Consider the following 18,096-nt stretch of genomic DNA (forward strand, 5'->3'; position numbering starts at 1 on the left):
TCTTAAACTTGAAAAAAAGAGAAATAGTAATATATCACCATTCATGTACTCATTTGCCACCCTCGGAAGTTGGAATTTTAGTTCTTTTACATGATAAGAACACCACCATAGTGGCGACGCACACTGCACCAGATCCTAAGTGCCAGGCCGTTGCACTCCTCCTCGACGTTGTAAAGATTTGCTACCACACTTTAAGAACAACTTTATGTGGATTAAGTATCATGCTTGTCATGGCCAACACACATATGTAGAGCTCCTTTTAATATTTATAATGTTGTAAGGTATCCTGGCTTCAGGTAGACAAGCATATACTTGCTTGCTAGTCTTGGGCGTAATACTCATTCGTTCCTTCATTCTTTCATGAGCCATCGGAGACCAGCTATCAGCATGGAACTGGAGGAAGTTCCAAAGATAGAAGTCAGCTTCCTTTTTAATATATTTATTGCTTATGCTGCTTTATTTTTAGAACATTATTAGGGGATTTGAGTTTAAAAGGTGTATTGAATGATGTGTAATAATAGCAATGGACTGAGGAGACTTTCTTAATCTCTAACACTGATGCAACTGGCAGCTTCTTTAAGCCAACCTCCAAGGATATAATTTTTGATCGAAGGACAAGAAAAATTTTTGTGTGTGCATATGAGAGACAGAAAGAGATTATGCTAAAAACTCATCAAATATTGAAAAATAGGCTTTAAAATATACCATCCAGAAGCAACAACCATAAAAGCAAATATAGTCAACCATCTGATCTTTCCCTCAGTTAAAATGACATCCAAAGATTTTTGGTGGCACCTCTTTGTCTAGGGAGGTTATGTTGAGGATGTTCTTATTCTTCTCAGAAATCCCTTAGACCTTATGATCTCTCCCACCAGAACAGCACAGAGGATAGAAGGGCTAAAACAAACAAATGCAAAATACCGCTTTTGATACCAGAAGTGCTACATCCCATTTATAGTATTATGGAAAACAAAAACAAGCAACGCAGATCAGTGGACAGAAGTAACCCAAAAAAAGAGACTGGGATCTGAAAAAAAAAAAAAACTGATACTCCAAATATCTCACCCTAAACACTCCTGCCCGAAAATTTTGCTATTAGTCTAGTATTTTTCCCTTCTGCGTCCTAAACATCTTTCCTAGTTTGTCTTCTTCCATTTAGTCTTCACATCAGCCCTCTGAACTAGGCATCACTACATCTATCAGAAAACTTCACATTCAGAAAAGGCAACTTATGTAGTGAGTGACACGGCCAGGACGTGACTTTAGGTCTGTTTAACTCCAACATCTATGTTAGTGCCTCCCTATTTCTTACAATTTGCTAGATGCATTTCTGCCTACACCATAGGTATGCAGTACATTTTCAGTTTTCTTCCTCTATGAAGCAACAGGTTGGGTTCAGGGGGCACTGAGATCTCCCTATGCTGTGACTCCTCAGACAAGAGTGAATCCTTCCACAGAATAGTAACAGCGCATGGACACATCCTGGGAAGATGAACCAGGCCTCACACCTGCACACCGCTGAAGCAAGGTAGACCTCTGGCTTGACAGGTCTAAGATAAAAACCGTCTTAACGGTTGTGTGCTGCATCAGAGGCTGGGCTAGTGCAAATTCGCTTTCATTTGGTTGACTTGGCCAGCAGAGCACTTGGTAGGAACATCTGTCTTCCATTAAATGTATGATTATTGATGGATGCAACAGTGATTTAAATTTATATACTGTTATCCCTTTACTTTCCAGAGTGTACACACACACACACACACACACACACACACACAGTTTGGCAAAGCCAAGATGAGCTTTAGACTTCTGAGTCCAGGCAGGATATAGACCACCAGGCACCACAACACTCCAGCCTACAGGACAGCAGAGGCAGAGAGGTTTTCCAGCATATGTCACTTTTTTGCCTTGCAAAATTTCCCGTACTTAATCCTGAAACTGAAGGATTCATTCAAAAGGAAGGATTTTTTTAAACCTCCCAAATTCTAGCTTTTAATGCCATTTGTTTAGAGAGTCGTCTGTCTTCCCAGCTAATTCTTAATTCATGGCGATCAATTTGTTAATTTGGGAGCATTTTCAGTAAGACAGTATACTTGTCAAAACTTTTTTTTTCTAACAAATCCATAGATATTGAGCACTCTGAAAATAAGAAATTCCATTTCTCTCGTTTTTGAAGCCACATCCTTCAATCATCAATTTATTTTCACAACAAACAGCATTCAGCAAGCCTGTATATGCAATATTCACATCAAATACAACCAGAATCGTTTCTCTATGTGATTTTTAAATATTTAACAGCTACAGGAAATTTGTCACACATAAAAGATGGACATGTGTTATATTTTCAGATGCCAAGCACTGCACCAAGAATACACTCGCTTGCTAGTCTTGTTCCTGTTCACTGTTATTAAATGAAGTGTTTAGTAATAACAACAAATACTGCTTGAGTACTTACTATATACCAGACACAAATACACTATTTACATGGTTTTATTTAATATGCAAAGCACTTGACATGCTAGGCATTCTATTAAAAGAGAAATTAGGAAAAAGCAGTGTCCCTCATAGTGGACAGGCTGGCTATCCATGAAAATAAGTTGTTTTTCTGACAGCAGTGAAGTTCTAGGTAGGATATGAAAGCCAAGCTAGACATGAGCTAACCCCAGGCCTCCCTGCTCTCCAAGCTCTTGCCAGTGGAATACGGGCAGAAGCAATGTGGGCAAATTCCACCTCACTTGCTTCAGTAGAAATCAGTGGACCCAGATTAGTTGCTCTCCCCCTTCTCATAGCTATAGTGGCCATTTCCAACTCTGTTCCCATTGACTGTAAGGAGCAGAGCTGCCAGCCAGATGCAAACATTGAATTTAGGGACTATTATTTAACCATTATTTTAATGGCCATTTATTGCAACAGGTTAGCCTACTCTAATAAACTATACACACGTATGTCTGTAATACACACTCACATCCGTGTGTGTGTGTGTGTGTGTGTGTGTGTTTAGTCAGTAACCAATAGGAGCTTTTGTCTTTACTTCTGCAGGATTATTAACCCATTAAGTTCTTTAAGACCAAGTACAGAGCAAAACATCAAAAACACCACATGAGCTACAAATGAAACTATTGCTTTCTGATTATTATATTGCTAATGGTAACTCACATTTTAATTGTATGGCTAGGAACTTAAATTTTATGATTTTAAAACATTTTGAAAAACATTCTCACTTGATCCTCATTATAGTCATTTTGTAGTTGCCAAACTAAAATTCAGAATAGTTAAGTGATGCCAAACAGTAACCACTATCAACTGGCAGAGGAGGTACTAAACCAAAATCTGGGCTTTTAAGACTACATTGTATCACCTCTTTGCAACCATCCCTCTAATGTTTGACTTGGTAAACTCTATCAATTATTAAAAATTAGCTAAGATCAGCCTTTTCTACTTCTATATATTTGAGCATGTCTAGTATATTCTTTATTCTGAAAACTCCAAAAGATCTATGTGGAAAAACAGGAAAAGAAAAATGAAGAATTTTAAAGTTTGGAGTCTCTTAGGAGAAAGCCTCCAAATTATCTTTAGGTTTTGTTAGCAGGTAACTCAGTGAGATTTAAGGCATTAGAAATAGAAATTGATTTTTTTTAAAAAAAAATAAGTATTTCCAGTGCAAAATCTGTATAACTTTTTCAAAAATCACTCTTCTGTCCTGGATGTCAGCAAAGTCTTATTGACATGACAGCTGGGATACTTTTTTTTTTTTTCCTTCTTCCTAAGCTTTCCAGGTATCTCCCCTCAGTAAAATCTAATATTCTCCTCTTGCTAAGGTTAGACACCACACATAAGTCTGTGGATACTGGCCAGGAACTTTCCCAATCCCTCACCCAATTTTGTATCCTATTTAAACAGTACTTCCCCTACTCCCTAGAAGAAGGTAATCAAACAAGAACTTCCACCAATTCTTTTTTCCAGGGAATAGCCAGCAGTTCTACTGTTATACAACACACAAGGCAGAAGGGATAGAGATAGAAGTTATTTTGTGTCCCCAGAAGTATCCTCATGGGCTAACATTAATATAAGACCACTTTTTTTTAAGGCCTTCAGGATGGAAATAGCTGTTCAGGGCAGCCTCAGAGTCAGTGGGTAGGGGAACCATGACACAAAACTGAAATGTAAAGAGGAGACAGGAACTTGAAAGTGGAATTCTGATAGAAATAAAACCTCAATGAATTTTAGATTCTTCTGTTACATAGATTAGGTGATTAATTTTCTGAGATATTTAATATAATTGAAAATAATGCATTCTCTTCAGATTCTAAATAATTATTTATGGATCCATCAACCATAAGAGGAATTATTCAACACTAAATAAATTATTAAATCTATTAATTACTAACCTAGAAAATTATTGTTGACTGATTTGGTCTCTCCTTAAAACTAACAGTTTAAAGACACTTCTTTCAATTAATTTGACACCAGTGATTTCAGATGCTGTGAAATATATGAATATGGTTTAATGAGATGTTTTTATTCTGTGTTCTGTTTTCATTAATTGACAAAGAAATATTCACTGATGGTTTGGCTCCAAGTCACTATATAAGCTATCTTATACATAAAAGTAAATTAAAAATTAAAGTTCCTTCTTAAATTAGCAAGTAATGATTGTTTAATTACAAAAGAGGAAATGCTTGGTAACTTCTTTCTGGATTGTTACAAGGAAAGTAATATTGTTGGTAAAGAAATGAGGACCAGCATTGAATGTGGCTGGTTTCCGAGAAGAAATTTATTTTAGTGACTAGATCATTAAATCCCTCTAAAGCTATGCAACAGGTATTACAAAGCATGGAAAATATTTATGAAGATATGAAACCTGGTTTCTCCCTTAACTGCTAGGATATCACTTGGTTCCAATTCTCTTCCAAATTCCCACAACTTATCAATATTATCCAGTATTGCCTGTCTGTCCCCAGAGCTTTTTCTTATGCCACATACTCCCCCAAGATTATCTCATCCACATTTATGAATTCAACTGGCACCAATGTGCTGATTGTCAAAATCTACATCTTCAACACCAATGTCATTCTAAGTTTCCAGTCCATATTTTAAAATATCTACTTCTGTATCACAGGGATCTCAAAATTATCTCATGTCATAGATTTCTTCTCTCTATTCCCTGTCCCACAGGCAAATTATCTGTTAGCTCTCCTACAGTTCCTCCCTCCATAAATGGATTCAGTTTTCTCCTTCGGTGGTTGTTGGTCAGTAGTCCTCTAGGTACATCCATGAGTATCCGTGGCCTTCATATTGCCAGAACAATGCCATGCTTCACAGGAAAGAGAAAAACACAAAAATCCTTCACTGTAGTTCTCTTTGGCCCTCAGAGATCCATGCAGCCCAGCTCCTGTGCATATTTCATAACTTTTTCTTAAAAACAATTCAAATTCTAACTACAGCCTCTCTCTGTGTAGGGTCATATGTAGCTCATGGAGTCAGACTGTATTCCCAATGCCCTGTCATCATCTGCAGATGCCCCTGACTCCACCCTCAGTTCTCCAGGAACCATACACCAACATCTGTTTGGCAAGCCCCTTTCCTTCAAATAAGTCTGCAAACAGAAGTCTAGGCAAATCACTGGCTTCATGCACCCATATACATCTGAATCTGTTTAGCCTCAATTCTCTCTCTCTCTCTCTCTCTCTCTCTCTCTCTCTCTCACACACACACACACACACGCACACACACACTTGCAAACTCAGTCTGCATTTCTTATCACTGCCACTCACCATCATTGCTGTCACAGGGCAGGTGGTACACTGACATAAGAAAAAAGAGCATGACTCTAAAATGTAGAAGTGTGCTTGTTGGCCATGTCTATGTCTTCCTCTGTGAGACTTCTCTTCATGTCTTTTGCCCATTTCATGATGGGATTGTTTGTTTCTTTGCTGTTGAGTTTAATAAGTTCTTTATAGATCTTGGAAACTAGCCCTTTATCTGATATGTCATTTGCAAATATCTTCTCCCATTCTGTAGGTTGTCTTTTAGTTTTGTTGACTGTATCCTTTGCTGTGCAAAAGCTTCTTATCTTGATGAAGTCCCAATAGTTCATTTTTGCTTTTGTTTCTTTTGTCTTCATGGATGTATCTTGCAAGAAGTTACTGTGGCCGAGTTCACAAAGGGTGTTGCCTGTGTTCTCCTCTAGGATTTTGATGGAATCTTGTCTCACATTTAGATATCTCATCCATTTTGAGTTTATCTTTGTGTATGGTGAAAGGGAGTGGTCTAGTTTCATTCTTCTGCATGTGGATGTCCAATTTTCCCAGCATTTATTGAAGAGACTGTCTTTCTTCCAATGGATAGTCTTTCCTCCTTTGTCGAATATTAGTTGACCATAAAGTTGAGGGTCCACTTCTGGGTTCTCTATTCTGTTCCATTGATCTATGTGTCTGTTTTTGTGCCAGTACCACACTGTCTTGATGACCACAGCTTTGTAGTACAACCTGAAATCTGGCATTGTGATGCCCCCAGCTATGGTTTTTTTTAAAATTCCCCTAGCTATTCGGGGTCTTTTCTGATTCCACATAAATCTTAAAATAATTTGTTCTAACTCTCTGAAGAAAGTCCATGGCATTTTGATAGGGATTGCATTAAACGTGTAAACTGCTCTGGGTAACATTGACATTTTCACAATATTAATTCTGCCAATCCATGAGCATAGAATATATGTCCACAATAGCCAAACTGTGAAAGGAGCCTCGGTGTCCATCGAAAGATCAATGGATAAAGAAGATGTGGTCTATGTATACAATGGAATATTACTCAGCCATTAGAAATGACAAATACCCACCATTTGCTTCAACATGGATGGAACTGGAAGGTATTATGCTGAGTGAAGTAAGTCAGTGGGAGAAGGACAAACATTATATGGTCTCATTCATTTGGGGAATATAAATAATAGTGAAAGGGAATAGAGGGGAAGGGAGAAGAAATGGGTAGGAAATATCAGAAAGGGAGACAAAACATGGAAGACTCCTAACTGGGAAACGAACTAGGGGTGGTGGAAGGGGAGGAGGGCGGGGGGTGGGGGGTGGGGGGTGGGGGTGACTGGGTGGTGGGCACTGAGGGGGGCACTTGACGGGATGAGCACTGGGTGTTATTCTGTATGTTAGCAAATTGAACACCAATAAAAAATAAATTTGTTAAAAATAAAATAAAATGTAGAAGTGTATTAAAATGTACTTTATCAACTACTTTCAAGTTACTTAATATTTCTGATAGATCTCAGGGTTTGGAGTCATCAGTGTGACTTGAGAAAGGTTTAACAACATGTTGTCACTGAACCCATGATCCCGGTAGTTCTGTCTAAAATAATTCAGGATATTCAAGTTAATCTAGTTCAACTTACTCAGTTTTTTCAGGAGCTGCTCACAGAAAGTAAATGAAATAGCGCACTAATGGCAAAGCCAATCCCTAATTCTCCCTGAATTAACTTTCTACTGCCACATTGCAAATTAGCACAAAGTTCGCAGCTTAAAAGACGACCGATTTATTAACTCATAGTTCTACAGGTCAGAAGTCCAAGAAAAAGATACTGGCTTCATTGCTCAGGCCTCATAGGCTAAAATCACAATGTCAACCAGGAAACATTCTCATCTGGAGCTCAGCTCCTCTTCCAGGACAAAGTAATTATGGTAGGATTCAGTTCCTTGCAGTTGTACGACTGTGGTCCCTACTCCCTGTGGACTATCAGCTGAGGAGTGCTTTCAGCTCCTAAAAGGTAGCCACAACTCCCCATCATATGGCCCTCTCTATCTGCAGAGCAAGCAACAGGGATTGTCCCTTGTGTCAAAAGAAACTCCTATTCATCCTGAATCTCATTTTCCAGGGAGAGTACAGTCCCTTTTAAAGATGCACCTGATGAGGCTGGGCTCACCAAGGATAATCTCACTTCTTAAAGCCCCATTACAGTCATAGGTCAGACCCATATTCAAAGAGAAGAAATTATGTAAGGATGAATGCCAGAGGGCAGCAATCTTGTGGGCCATGTTAAAATTCTGCTAATTATAATTTTTTCTACCACATAATCATGCCCTGGACTGCATTACCCCCTGATGAGAGAGAAGAAGGACAAATAGAAGAAGGGACAACAGACATAGGGGGAAGAATGTGTAATACTATTATGGCTTCTTTGATTCACCACATATACAAACTTTACAAAATTCTAAAATCTGTACATTATTCACTGTGGATCTATTAAATCTCTGAATTTCGGGGATCCCTGGGTGGCTCAGTGGTTCAGCGCCTGCCTTTGGCCCAGGGCGTGATCCTGGAGACCTGGGATCGAGTCCCACGTTGGGCTCCCACCACGGAGCCTGCTTCTCCCTCTGCCTGTGTCTCTGCCTCTCTCTCTCTCTCTCTGTGTCTATCATGAATAAATAAATAAATTAAGAAAAAAAATCTGAATTTCTTTGGACTTCAGTTTCATAATTTATAAAAACAATTATTCACCTTTAGGATTACCACACATTCATACATATTTGTATTAAAAAATTCATAAGGTTATGGAAAAGGAAAGATTATTTCAACTTAACTTCATGTTAATGCCATCTAGAGTAGTCTATGCAACCGGTTCACAAAAAGGCAAACTCCTCAGCCTTTGATAAATGGTCTATTTTTTCTTAGCATAAAACCTCCTCCTTACTTCTATCTGTAGAATTATAGTATCTTTGCAATCCTTTTAACTCTTAATCATTCTAAATTTTCAAGTTACCTTCACAATTATTATGTTAATTTTATAATTTAAAAAAATCCATGTAAAAATAGGTAAAGCATGTGTTACTTTTCTCATTTCACAGGTGGGGAAAGAAAAAAGACCAAAATCTGAGTCTGAGGAAAGGGTTTAATGATTTTTTCCTTAGCAAGTTAGGAACGGAACCAAGAACAGATTCCAATTTTCTTCTCATTTGGCCCGAGGCACTTCCTCTTCCACTGTTGCTCCCTGTCATCTTTATTAATAAGCAACTGGGTTTTATTTTTTTAACTGTACAAACACCACATCTTGTTTTTCTTGCTTTGTACAGGGCATAGCACATAGTCAGTATTTGTTCATGCAATCAACACCGAGCACTGCTGTGTGACAAATATGGCTGGGGTGCTGGGGCTGCCTCTACACCAGACACAGCCCTGCTTTTATAAAGCTTATCAACCTCAGAAATTACTTCCAAGGAGAGTGATTTTGGACTCAGTCTTTTGGTGGGGCTATGAAGTCAGGCAAAGACAGAAGTTACATCCTGTATTGAAATAATGACTAGTCATCAACTCATCAGAGTGGAACATTTCAATTGAATTCTAAAGAATATTCATTATGATTTTTAAAACATAGTCTCTCAGAATAACTTGCATCATTTGGTCACTCACTGAAAAGAAGACTTAACCTATAACAGGAACTATGGATCCATCATGTTCTATAGTAATTTTTTTCCAAGTAATCCTTGCAACAACCCTTTGAGAGTAAGTGCTATTATTTTCATTTTACAGATGAGGAAACTAAAAAGAAACCTGCCCAAACTCATACTCAATAGACCCAAAGCTCTTAACCAGTAGATTCTGTTGCCTCAATAATTTTTTTTTTAGTTTCTTCTAAGTTTGAAGCACTGAAAATTTATTATGTTATCTTTTTCTTTTGCTAACTGAAATTATAAGCCAAAGCAGCAATCTCATATGATACGAACCAGTTATGATCTGATAGGACAAGGATAGGTCTGATCTGAATCAGCTCTTTGAGGAGACACTACACCGGTTCAGGTTCTCCAACTTTCACTGTGGTAGTGACCTCTTCCTCCTCTAACCCTCTTGTTATCAGGTGAGAGTTTTCATTTGTAAAGGAGTTTCAGGAAGTAGAAAAATGCTTACTGGACCCAAAGTCCAATGGAAAATTTCTCTGGGGTATGTGCCAAATATAGCAGGTGTTATCTTTTGAATTACCTCTAAATTTTAATAACCCTCTCCCTACCATCAAAGCAAACAAAATGAAATATGGCTGGTTTTTGTTTATCTGAGGCTAACCAGTATTTTTATAGCTCCAAATCCAAACCACATTTGACTAACAAAGACTTGAACATCATTTACAAATAAAACTGTACTCTGTCACTAAGAACTTTCGTTTGTCTCCCAAATTTTTAGCATGAGAGAGAAATAGCTCTTAAGTGTTTAAATATTATTTTTATTAGCAATGGCCAGATAAGGAGAAACTAGTGTAGGAGCTTCTTTAGCGTACTAGAGTCTGAACACATTACCTGCCATTAAAAGATCTGGAAGATTATGTTAATAGCCTTAGAAGTTATGTGACTTTTTTAATCATCTAATTTAAATTCTCCCCACACTGCTGTTACTTGGAGAATATTTTTATTCTCATTGTGTGTGTGCTTGAGTGTGTGTGTTTCTAAAGATACATTCAAAAGGAAATGCATCAGTATTCCCAGGGTGTTTTTAAACTGAACTCCAAATTCAAGAGATTTATGGCTTAAGTATGAGTACACAGTACATTTTCAAAAAAAGCCAACCTTTCATCAAAATCTGTACTAGGTATGCAAAGAGACAAAATCATCTGGCAACCGCACTACATGTTTCCCATATTTTCTTTACTGATTTTATTCCTTTTCCTCCTACAGTTTTCAAATCCAAGTGTACAGGAAAGCTTTTTGAGAGCACAAAACCACTTCCCAATTATATGCTTAATACTTAAATACCTAATAGCTTACCTAATACTTGTTTAAATAATGAAACCAATTATGACAATCCTTAGCATTTTGCCATATGCTCTTCTCTAATTATAATAGTACAGTACAAAGGTAGAGACTTAGTACAAATGATGCTTAACCAAGTAGTACACAGTTATAGTCACAAGAAGTGGGAAATGTCTCTTGGTATATTTACCAATGCACAGTTGAAAATGTTTGCCAAAATCTGAGAGCAATGTTTGGACATGAGTCTGCAAGAATTTTTATGAGAGGAGAAATTCTGCTCCCCTAAAAAGGGAAAATAGAATAGTCAAAGGCAAGTTCTCCCTCCAGTGGTTTATTTATTTCTGCTAACATTTTCCTTTCTAAGTAGCAGGCCTCATGTTTTAATCATCATAAACACCCATGTCTAGCAGTAAATACTGGACAAAGAATTAATAGAAATAGTAGACACTTATGTGAATGATAGAAGCCTTGAGTAACACTCTAAAACCCACCTGGAGAATTTATTTTGTTTTCTTTTACTCATAATCGATAGAGTTAAAAAATAAAACTTATGGTTTCGAAAAAATCAGTGAGAAAATTTATAGCAAGATATGTTGACATCAGTTAAAACATTTCAGGCTCTCTTGATACAGCTGTTGCTTCCCCACGCCACATGAGCCAGAAAGTATACTCAAAATTCAGGTGTTTTGGTAATTTGAATTAAAGGAATATCCAAGTCTCTTTCTTTCCTCAAAAGAAGAAAAAAAATAAGCCTCTTTGAGGTAACCCAAAAGCCACTGTATCCATCACACACAACCTCAAACTTTAGGATCCATGAATTTAGGGAATTCATCAGTTGCTACTCCCACTAAAAATCAAACAATCCAGTTGTTGGCCTTAGCAGACCCCTCTCTCTCATTAGGCTTTTCCAACACAATGCTTCTTCACTATCTATTCAGGCCCTCATCCTCCACCTCCGCAGCTAACCAGAGGGCTTACCCCACCTCAGAGAGATGAGGCTGTTACCCACTGTCCCAGCCTATCCATCCCTAGAATCCATCCTTGAGGCCCTCCAACCTCTATCATCAGTATTGATATTGTCTTCCTTTCATCAGACCTCCCAACTCTATCAGCAGATTCTTACACAAAGAGTTAAGAAGATTTTCTTGAAGAGGAAGGATGGTGAAGAGTCTCCTCTACCCTCCAATCAATTAATAAAAGCAATACTGAGGTTTTCAAGCCTATTTTCTCAATTATTATCCATATAACATGCTAAGAATCATAAATAGGACTATATTTTCCCAGATAAAATAAACTAGACAAAGTTAAAGTGTCTTAACATGAAACTTACATGAAGCTTAAGGCATCTAAAAAGAAAATCTGGTTTTGGGCACCTGGGTGGCTCAGTCTATTAAGCATCTGCCTTCAGCTCAGGTCATGATCCCAGGGCCCTGGGATCTAGCTGTCTCAGGCTCTCTGCTCAGTATGGAATCTACTTCTCCCTCTCCTTCTGCCCATCCCTCCTCATGCTCTCTCTCTCACAAACTCTCTCAAATAAATAAGGAAAATCTTTTTTAAATATTCTTTTAAAAGATCTGTTCAGAAGTTCTTTGCCCCCATTGCTTCTTCAGAAGAGGACATTTTCAATGTCACATTTGTTATGTTACATCAACTTATACTATTTACATTTTTTCTCACTCTTAGTAGATGGAGATAAATTAATCTGATTATACTTTCAGGAATACAACTTCTAGGCTAAATGGTCAAAGAAACAAGAGCTAGAAAAAAGCCAACCTAGAAGGTGACTAATACAAATTATTTTTTTAAGATTTATTTATTCATGAAAGACACAGACAGAGAGAGGCAGAGACACAGGCAGAGGGAGAAGCAGGCTCCCTGCAGAGAGTCTAACATGGGACTTGATCCCAGGACCCCAGGATCACAACCTACACCAAGGCAGATGCTCAATCACTGAACCACCCAGGTGCCCCCAACTAATACAAATTAATAAGCTCTCATGTTGGCACAAAACTCTATGATTATGAGAAGTAAATATTTATTTGCCTCAAATTTCATTTGAATAGCTCCTTTTGTTTGTCCATTCATTCCATATTTTATTATGTGCCAAGTCCTAATGGAAGGATTGGGGATACAATGTAGAAGAAAACAAACACAATGCATGATCTTATTGAGCTTATATTAGAATTACAGAAATAAAAAAAAGAACAGGTATGATATATCATATACAAAAATCAACTTTAAATGAATCAAAGGTCTAAAAAGAGCTAAAATTTAAAAACTCTTTGAAGAAAACATAGGGAGAAAGCTTCTTAACACTAGATTTCACAATTATTTCTTGGATATAACATCAAAAGCACATCCAACAAAAAAATAATAGATAATTTGGACTTCCAAATTAAAAACTTTTGCACAACAAAGGATTATAAAGGCAACTCAGAAAAGAAGAAAATATTTGCAGACTATATATAAGTATCCATAATATATAAAGAACTCTTAACAACAATAATACACTGATATTTAAAATGAGCAAAGGACTTGAGTAGATACATATTTGTTAATTTTTCTTTTTTAGAGAGAGAAAGTGCATGAGGGACAGAGGGAAAGAGAATCTCAAGCAGGCTCCACACCTAGCTGAGAGCCCAACAAAGGACTCTATCTCACGACCCTGAGATCATGACCTGAGCCAAAATCCACAGTCAGATGTTTAACCAACTGATCCACCCAGGTGCTCCTTGAATAGATATTTTTCCAAAAAAGATACACAAATGGACAACAAACACATGAAAAGATGTTCAACAGCACGAATCATCAGCAAAATGCACATTAAAACAAAGATAGTGGGATCCCTGGGTGGCGCAGTGGTTTGACGCTTGCCTTTGGCCCAGGGCGTGATCCTGGAGACCCAGGATCGAATCCCACATCAGGCTCCCGGTGCATGGAGCCTGTTTCTCCCTCTGCCTATGTCTCTGCCTCTCTCTCTGTCTCTCTGTGACTATCATAAATAAATAAAAATTAAAAAAAAATTTAAAAAAAAAATAAAAATAAAAAATAAAACAAAGATAGTATTTCACATTTATTACAATGACTACTATTTAAAAAAAAAAAAACTTACACAGAAAGTAAGTGGGGTGAGGGTATGGGGAAATTAAAACCCTATTTACTGCTGGTTGGAAAGGTACTGCCACAATGAACAGCAGTATGGTGGTCCCTGAAAACCTTAAATACAGAACTGCCACATAATCCAGAAATCCACTTCTGAGTACGTACCCGAAAGATTTGAAAGCAGGGTCTCAAACAGATATTTGTATGCCCATGTTTTTAGAGGTATTATTCACAATAGCCAAAAGGTAAAAGAAACCCAAGTATGTATCCATCAATGAACAAATAAACAAAATGGGGAGTATATGCATACAATGAAACATTATTGAGCCTTAAATAGAAATTCTGACATCTACTACAACACAGATAAACCTTGAAGATGTTATTATGCTAAATGAAATAAGCTGCCTGGACAAATAAGCCCCTGGACAAGGGGTGCTTCAAGATAGAAGGGAAATCTTCTCACTCTTCCTTCTCCATCATGCACATGGTAGCCCCAAAGCTGAGCAAGGCTAAGGACAGGGTTCTCCAACCCCCAGCTGGATTGTGAAATAAGCCCCTCATAAGGCCAAGTACCATATTGTTTCTACTTTCGTGAAAGTACTTTGAGTAGTCAAACTTAGAGAAACAGAAAGTAGATCAGTGGTGCCAGGGTTTGAGGAAAGGAAGGAAGGGGGAGGTATTATTGAATGGGTATGGAATTTCAGTTTGGGAAGATGAAAAAAAGCTGGAGATGACTGCACAACAATGTAAATATACTTAATGGCTCTGAACTATAGACTCAAAGACAATTAGCATGATAAATTTTAGATTATATATGTGTATATATAAAACCACAATTTTGAAAAAACAGAATAATTTTGGATATTGAGAAGTGCTATAAAGAAACATAACATGAAGGAATGACTGGAGAATGGGTAAAGACAACATTAGAATGAGCTAGAGTACTCAGAAGAGGTGACATTTTTCTGAGATCTGAATGAAGAGAAAAGTAAGAGCTGGTGGGCAAGAATTTCAGGCAGAGAGAAGAACAAATGCAAAATCCTTGAGGCAGGCATGGACTTTGCATTTGAAGAACCATGCAGACGACCCAGGGATATCAATGTGGGATGAGCTATAAGAGATAGAGAAGCGACCAAAAGTTTGTGGTATCAACATTTCAAAAATGGTCTATTAATAGTATCATTAAATAAGGAAAAAATACAATTAGAACTCCACATTCTGTTTGTTTACTCATGAATCCTTTAGGACTATGATCATTCAACAATACCATATTTCTCTTTTCATCTTAATTTAGTAGATAAATATGCATCTCAAAACTTTAGACCAAAATAAGGCCAAATGAATTAGAAAGTCCAGAAAATAAAGCAAAAATAGAACAATTTCTAGGGCACCTGGGTGGCTTGGGTGATTAAGTGTCTGCCTCTGTCTCAGGTCACGATCCTAAGGTCCTGGAATCAAGCCCTACATTGAGCTCCCTACTCAGTGGGGAATCTGCTTCTCCCTCTATCCCTGTGCTCCCTCTAGCTCTTGCTCTCAAGTAAATATTTTTTTAAAGCAATTTCCAGGAAGGAGCAGCATGTAAAGGAGTAGCTCCCATGGTGCCCCCCCTCTCATGGAGAGACAAGGATCACAGAATGGATTTTTGGTCTGGCAAGGCTATAGTGAGATGGGGTTTATTCTTGAGCCTGGAGCTGCAATGGGTTTGAAGCACTACCGGAGAAGGAGAGGCTCTCAAGGAACATCCCAGGAAAAAGAGCCCTAAAGAGAGACTGCTTCCTAGAAAATGGCACTGGTGATGGGCTACAAAACTCATTAAAAGTGAGAAAGGCTACAGAAGAATGCTTTTGGAGAAAGGGGACAAAGGCACCAGAATATCTTGCATCTAAATCATTACAAGTGATGGAGAGAGCACTATGTAAAACTAGAGGACACATGTTAGGATGTCTGAAGTTGTCATTTCCTAAGATACTCTCAAGGGGTGCCAGGTTTATTATTATTTTGCACTCTAGAAAAAAATCTAGACTGACATTGCCTGAAGGAACATCTGCTATCTATACATCTCAAGCATTAAAAAAAACGAATTCCTATAAAACAGCATTGCTTTCTTTCCCGTTATCCACAAGAGAATTAGCAGGGGGAAAAAAATCCTCTAAAGTTTTCTTCTTAATTCTCAAGGTCAACAGATTACCTCAGGGACAAAATGGGATTTCAAATCAATCCTGAGATAATGGTTTAACCAAATTAACACCAGAGCTTAGTACTTAAACTATTCCCCTTTATTAATATTTGAAGGCCAGTTGGTTAAGATTAAAACCTCTTACTACACAATAAACCAATGTACTTTTTTTTTTAAGTATATAATAATCGACTAGGGACTGTCAATGAATGTGACTGGAGTCAAGAAGCAAATAGAAAGATTAGTCGGGTTTCACTTCACCTGCTACCCGTAATTTCCAGGCTATTTTAAGTCTCAGTTTTGTGAACCATCTACATACTATGATCTCCAGTATTACCCTAAGTGAAAGAACCCTAGCAGTGCCCAAGGACTTAAATGCTGATTTTTTAATTTCAGTAATTGGTTTTGTCAGCTGATAGTTTTAGGATGAGCCAAACAGGATATGAAAGAAACGCAGCAGGACTTAACCAGAGTCTAAATTGAGCTGTAACATTAAGCAGGGGAGGGGGGAAGACAATCAATCCCTTTAGGCCAATTGCATCTGTTCTATATTCCTGTTAACCTGACCCAGTCTTTTAAATATATAGGCTTCACAGAATTATCTGAATGATCTTTGAAAAAACCACAGTACTGAAACAAATAATTACTAATGAGTCATTGGAACTGAAGATTAAAGTCCACTACTTCATCAGGTTTTCAAGATCAATGGCCACAGGTAACATATCTGATTAGGCTTTTTGCCTAAGCAAATATCATTTATCTTGCCACTTGCCATTTGCTTTATTCCCTCAACAGAGTTCTTTAATCACAGATAGTTCTACAGATCCATCAAACCTCACTCCTCATCGTATCCTGTATGGTAAATTAAGCTGGATATCATTTAGATGTTATCCTTTATGAGTTAGGTGCTACCTAAATATTATTAATTCTCACAAGACTGCCTGAATATTGTGTTCCACGTAGGTACCTTCAGGCTCTTGAAGTGACTGTTTATTTACCTAATGTTAGAGTCTTCCCTTGGTTTCAGTTCTCATTCAGATCTTGATTTTTCCAGTGGATAAAATTTCAACATGATTGCAAAATAGTCTCTAACCTCCAGTCCAGTAGAGTTAAACTCTTGGGGAATTTATTCAAGAATTTCAATTAATGGACTGAATTGAAAGCTTTTTCTACAAATAAGTGATGAGCTTTAAGAAATTGGATCCTGAACTAAGTCTCCTGGCAGTCACTTAGACACTCATTATCTAACAGAAAATTTTCAAACTTCACCACAAAGTTATCAAACTCATACTGCAAAATCAAATAGAATTACAAAATATGTCTCTACTTTGGAAAATAGAAGCATAATTTTACAGTTTGAAAACCAGTGAGGTTTCTTAACAAAACAGCTGGCATCACTTTAGGCAACTGCTGATTTAGAAAGAGAAAAGTCTTGCCTCAAGACTGAAGAACTTTTCCTTTGGCAATTGAGTAATAATTGGAAACTGAAATAGTCACCAATCCTAGTGCTAAAGCCTCAAGATCAACTGAAAAACTAGTCTCCATCTCCTTTCCACAATCATTTAACTATTCCCTTTTCTTTCTTGTGGAACATTACAAATATTTTTTTTCCTAAAGAATAGATAATCCCAGGGCACCTGGTGGAGCAGTTGGTTGAGCGTCCAAATCTTGGTTTGGCTTAGGTGATGATCTCAGGGTCATGAGATGGAGCCCCACACACCACTCCGTGCACACCAGAGTCTGCTTGGGATTCTCTCTCCCTCTGCTCCTCCCTGCCTCCTCTAAAATAAATAAAAAAATAAATCTTTAAAAAAAAAACAAAACAGAATATCCCAATTGCAACAACCTTCATGTTCCAGGCAAAATATTCCCAGTTAGATCAAGATGAATAAGCTAACAATCTCTTCTTTGGTTGTTTAGTGACTTTCAGAAATCTGCCACTTTTGTTAAAATAGTTCATAAATCCTTCAGAGGATAGCCAGTTTGGGCCCACACTAGATTTCCAATAATTAAGACTTGATAAAGCGGGCAAAGCTGGATTCCTTCCTATGTCCAAACAGATATTTATGCCTATCCTCTATTACTTTG

At 37.5% G+C, this 18,096-nt stretch overlaps 1 protein-coding gene across 2 annotated transcripts in view; it reads right to left on the bottom strand.

Moving 5' to 3' along the window:
* The window catches only part of TAFA2 (TAFA chemokine like family member 2), a 444,638-nt gene that overhangs the window by 321,257 nt on the left and 105,285 nt on the right, over nucleotides 1-18,096 (bottom strand). The window contains exon 1 of one of the 2 annotated variants that reach the window (XM_072742836.1): nucleotides 17,646-17,789. The exons of the other annotated variant lie outside the window; for it this stretch is intronic. The gene's annotated coding sequence lies outside the window, so the exon portion shown is untranslated. Of the gene's footprint in view, nucleotides 1-17,645; nucleotides 17,790-18,096 lie in introns of those variants that run through there. 2 annotated transcript variants of the gene reach the window in all.

Source organism: Vulpes vulpes, chromosome 16 (assembly GCF_048418805.1).
Source record: "Vulpes vulpes isolate BD-2025 chromosome 16, VulVul3, whole genome shotgun sequence".
Taxonomy (NCBI): domain Eukaryota; kingdom Metazoa; phylum Chordata; class Mammalia; order Carnivora; family Canidae; genus Vulpes; species Vulpes vulpes.